A 6,000-nucleotide genomic window follows, 5' to 3' on the forward strand; every position below is an offset into this window, starting at 1 on the left:
GCAAATGCAATGCCAAGCATGTGTCATTATTTGTTACCACAGCAATCACTTGGGCAGAATTGCAGAAAGTTGTTTACTTGAACCATGTAAAAAGATTGCCGTATACCACAGGATACCAAGGGATAGTTCATCTTCAGATGCTGGTCCCGACTGACTTCCAAAGTTTGGTTAAAAAAAATAATAATAATTCAATGGGTCAATGGGGACCAGCATCTGAGGGTAAACTATCCCTTTAAATCTGATGTCACACATCACCAGTTCCAGGTCCAAGCGCTTAATCATATCTAAAAAGCAAACAAGAGACATAATATACACTCACCTACCACTTTATTAGGTACGCCTGTTCAATTTCTTGGTAAAAAAATTGATAATCAGCCAGTCACATGGCAGATGTGTTGAAGTTCAAACCGAGCAACAGAATGAGGAAGAATGGGGATTTAAGTGACTTTGAATGTGGAATGGTTGTTGGTACCAGAAGGGCTAGTCTGAGTATTTCAAAAACTGCTGATCTACTGGGATTTTCACGCACAGCCATCTCTAGGGTTTAAAGAGAATGGTCCAAAAAATTGAAAATATCCAGTGAGCGGCAGTTGTGTAAATGAAAATGCCGTGTTGATGTCAGAGGTCAAAGGAGAATGGGCAGACTGGTTAGAGATGATAGAAAGGTAACAGTAATTCAAATAACCACTCGTTACAACCAAAGTATGCAGAATACCATCTCTGAACACAGCACGTCAAACCCTGAGGCAGATGGGCTACAGCAGCAGAAGACCACCACCTGTTTCCGCTCCTGTCATCAAAGAACAGGAAACAGAGGCTACAGTTCGCACAGGCTCTCCAAAACTGGACAATAGAAGATTGGAAAAATGTTGCCTGGTTTGATGAGTCTCGATTTCTGTGGTGACATTCAGATTGAAGTCAGAATTTGGCGTAAAGTACATGAAAGCATGGATCCATCCTGCCTTGTCTCAACGGTTCAGGCTGCTGCTGGTTGTGTAATGATGTGGGGAATATTTTCTTGGCACACTTTGGGCCCCTTACTACCAATTTAGCATTGTTTAAATGCCACAACTTACCTGAGTATTGTTGCTGACCATGTCCATCCCTTTATGACTACAGTGTACCCATCTTCTGATGGCTACTTCCAGCAGGATAATACACCATGACACAAAGCTCAAATCATCTCAGACTCGTTTCTTGAACATGACAGTCAGTTCACTTTACTCAAATAGCCTCCATGGTCAGCATACCTCAATCCAATAGAACAGCTTTTTGATGTGGTGGAATGGGAGATTCGCATCATTTATGTGCAGCTGACAAATCTGCAGCACCTGCGTGATGCTTTCATGTCAATATGGACCAAAATCTCTGAGGAATGTTTCCAACATCTTGTTGAATCTATGCCATAAAGAATTAAGGCAGTTCTCAAGGCAAAAGGCGGTCCAACCCGTTACAAGCAAGGTGTTCCTATAATAAAGTGTCCAGTGAGTATACACAAAAGAATTATATGGGGTTAAAAATTACTTCAGAAAGATGGTGGTATGTTTACTTTCACAGTTTAGTAGGTTTATTAGTAAAATTGGTTGACTTTAGCTAATGGTGACCATTAAAGTTTTATTTTCTCCAAAGTTCGCATGCCTGTAAAGATACTGTAATGCCCTTTTAGATACTATCCTTTTGACTCCGTTATTTTTAAGGCCCTATATGGTTCAGTTTTTTCAATAGGTTTTTCCCCAATTCCATCTCCAACTTAAACAACTAAAACATGAACCATTACATGTGTTCTGTAATACATTCTTTAATTATTCCCTCTTTCTCAAGTATTATGTAAATAAATATACATGCATATCTCTTTATTTATACAGTTCTATATAGAGTAAAAAATGCACAAATCTGTACATAAATCTACTGTTCCAGATTCATACACATTATTTATTGTTAAGCCTTAAGTCTACTTAAATGTTTTGTTGTTGTTGTTGTTGTTGTTGGTGGTGGTGTTTTTTTTCCTCCTCATGTCAGATGTGTATCTATGTATGTGCTAGGATCACCTTAAAATAAAAAATAATAAATAACTAATTAAATTCCTTCTGTGTTTGGCCACACCTGTTGAATAAAGCTGGTTCTGATTCTGAAATTGTTAAATTGTACATATTTTTCTGTGGTCAAGTGTGAACCACTTTGCATAAAGAAGTTACTTTTTTTCTTTTAAAGAGGAATGTCTAAAGAGAACAAATAATTTTGAAACTAGAAATGTATCTCGTTTCCTTCTGTCAGAACAACTAAATTAAACATACACGTCTGAGTGTCATAAATAGTATTTTTTTTTTTTTTCAAAGTTTGCGTGCCTGTAACTTAAGAGGTTTTAAATATACTGTACAAAATTATAAATGCAACACTTTTGTTTTTGCCCCCATTTTCCCCATCACTCAAAGATCTAAGGCTTTTTCTATGAACACAAAAGGCCTATTTCTCTCAAATATTGTTCACAAATCTGTCTAAATCTGTATTAGTGAGCACTTATCCTTTGCAGAGATAATCCAACCACCTCACAGGTGTGACATATCATGATGCTAATTAGACAGCATGATTATTGCACATATGTGCCTTAGGCTGGCCCCAATAAAAGGCCACTCTAAAATGTGCAGTTTTAACACATGGCACAATGCCACAGATGTCGCAAGTTTTAAAGGGAGCATGCAATTGGCATACTGACACAGGAATGTCCACCAGAGCTGTTGCTCATGAATTGAATGTTAATTTCTCTACCATAAACCATCTTCAAAAGTGTTTCAGAGAATTTGGCAGTACATCCAACCAAGATCGTATGAGACTAACCACCCGGACAGCTGCTGCAACAATCAGTTTGCATAACCAATGAATTTCTGCACAAACTATCTCAGGGAAGCTCATCTGCATGCATGTCATCCTCATCTGGGTCTCGACCTGACTGCAGTTCGTCATCGTAACTGACTTGAGTGGGCAAATGCTCACATTTGATGGTGTCTGGCACTTTGGAGAGGTGTTCTCTTCACAGATGAATCCCATTTTTCACTGTACAGGCCAGAGTGCAGAGAGTGTGTATGGCATTGTGTGGGTTAGCAGGGGTTATGGTATGGGTAGGCATATGTTGTGGACAATGAACACAGGTGCATTTTATTCATGGCATTTTGAATGCACAGAGATACCGTGACGAGATCCTGAGGCCCATTGTTGTGCCATTCATCCAAGACCATGAAGCTGAAATCATCCCAGTTCTTGCATGGCCAGCATACTCACTGGACATGTCATCCATTGGGATGTTTGGGATGCTCTGGATCAGCGTATACAACAGCATGTTCCAGTACCTGCGACTTTCAGCAACTTTGCACATTGAAGAGGAGTGGACCAACATTCCACAGGCCACCTTCAACAACCTGATCAACTCTTTGCGAAGGAGATGTTTTACACTGCGAAAGGCTTGTTTTTGGACACCCCTGGATCCCCCACAGTAAAACTGCACATTTTAGAGTGGCCTTTTATTGTGGCCAGGTGGATGGATTATCTCGGCAAAGGGGAATTGATTACTAACACAGATTTAGACAGATTTGTGAACAATATTTGAGAGAAATAGGCCTTTTGTGCACATAGAAAAAGTCTTAGATCTTTGAGATCAACTCATGAAAAATGGGGGCAAAAACAAAAGTGTTGCATTTATAATTTTTTTCAGTGTATATCTTAATACAATTTTTAGATTCTAGTTCTTAATAGGCTTTTCTTTTGGAAAAGGACTCTCAAGCAATACCAGTGGAGTATAAAGTACCGTTTAAAGTTTTCCGCACTATAAGGCGCACTTAAAAGCCTTTAATTTCCTCAAAAAACGACAATGCGCCTTATTTATGGATCAAGGTTTTGTTGACATTCCCTTTAGCACAGCTTTATCTAGTGGATGCATAACAAAAACACAGTCAAAGGTTTGACTGCATTTTCCTTTATTCTATGCGCTTTATAATCCGGCGCCCTATATATGAAAACAGTTCTAAAATAGGCCATTCGTTGAAGGTGCGCCTTCATATATATATATATATATATATATATATATATATATATATATATATATATATATATATATATATATATATATATATATATATAATACACTCACATAAAGGATTATTAGGAACACCTGTTCAATTTCTCATTAATGCAATTATCTAATCAATCAATCACATGGCAGTTGCTTCAATTTAATTTAGGGGTGTGGTCCTGGTCAAGACAATCTCCTGAACCATCATGCCTTATTACCACTGTGCAGGCTGCTGCTGGTGGTGTAATGGTGTGGGGGATGTTTTCTTGGCCCACTTTAGGCCCCTTAGTGCCAATTGGGCATCGTTTAAATGCCACGGCCTACCTAAACATTGTTTCTGACCATGTCCATCCCTTTATGACCACCCCTTTATGACCACCATGTACCCATCCTCTGATGGCTACTTCCAGCAGACACAGCGCAACTCATTTAATAACCTAATTTACTAGGGGACTGGGTTTAGTTGGAAAAACTTAATTTTCGCTTTTCAAAAATACATCAATGTACATGGGGTGGATCCAGAAATGTTTTAAGGCAGGTGCGGAGGGGGTGCTAGATCGCTGAGGGGGTGCTAGATCAATGAAGGGGAGCTGGACCATTCAAGGTTTCAGGCTCATACCCACTGCATGGTCTAACTTTGAGTTGGTTGCAAGAGCTGCAGTTCTTTTTTTTTTTGCTACAACATGCAATCAATGTATGCTGATTAACTTTATCATAGTTTAAAGTTATATGGAAACGAAAGTGGTTAACCCTTTTTTTTTTATCAGTAGTATTATTTGTGATTTGAATTTTGTGAATGTAGTTCCTTTTTTGCTGAGTTATAAACCCAGCTTCTGATGCTTTCACTTTGAATTTCTTGTCAGATTTTACAATAAAGGATATTTGTCTGTTTAACTTACTTCTGTGCATACACCCTTCACCTTTTAAGAGTAAAAAAAAATAAAAAAAAATAGATTGTTATTTTTCATTAAAATGCACAACAACAATAAAACCGTAAGATTCTGTCAGCATTCTACCTCCTGTAATTTGTCTCCATGACTCTAGAGGACCCCTGTGTTTCCTTATGCCTTAATTAACTTGATTTTTGAGTCTTTTCTGCATGCTACCTGCTTTGTTTTTCCAAGTCCTTCCAAGCTACCTCAAGTAAGTTGTTCTTAGTTATTTGATTGTTTTTGTGCTCAAGGTTTTGTTTTCTCCCTTCGTGGAGTTTTTATTTGATTTTTTTTATGTGTTTTTTTTCTTCTCATTAATCTCTCATGTTATCAATTCCACTGTCTGAGAAAAACTTTTGTTGGATTTTTGGCTTGCAAAGGCTTTTTATAAATAAACCAACATTACCTAGAGTACTGCCTTGATTGTTTCATTTGGTTCAAGCAATACAACCTCTGTGGCCTAGTGGTAGGTCTCTCATCCACCACACCAGAAATCGAAGTTCTAGCCCAGCTTGTGACAAGAAAAACCAAGTTGCTCATGGACCCAGAAACACTCAGTTTCAAGGACCTGTTGGCAGTGATTGCTCAACACGAGGTGCCTTTTCAACGCCATGAAGCCATTCTCAGCCGACAAAAAGAGCTAATGGCCAACTCTCAACTTCTGGCTGATGTGATGAGTTCCAACCGCCAGCTCTTTGAACGCCTCATGGGTTCTTCACCTTCCTCTGTATGACATCCGAGTGGCGTCAGGCGAAGCCCTGACTACCTCCTCCTAAGCTCTTTGCTGGAGATCTCACCCAGTGCTCTCTCATCTTCGAGCTCCAACCCTCAAGTTTTTCCACTGATCGCTCAAAGATTGCTTACATTATTACCTTCATTAGATTTCGCCATAGAGTTTCGGACAATAGCAGCAAAAAATGGATGGAACGACGAGAGCTCCTCTCTCTCTCTCTCTCTCTCTCTCTCTCTCTCTCTCTCTCTCTTTCACTTTCCGGTGTGGCGTGT

This window comes from Carassius gibelio, chromosome B5, assembly GCF_023724105.1.
Source record: "Carassius gibelio isolate Cgi1373 ecotype wild population from Czech Republic chromosome B5, carGib1.2-hapl.c, whole genome shotgun sequence".
In the NCBI taxonomy this organism is placed as follows: domain Eukaryota; kingdom Metazoa; phylum Chordata; class Actinopteri; order Cypriniformes; family Cyprinidae; genus Carassius; species Carassius gibelio.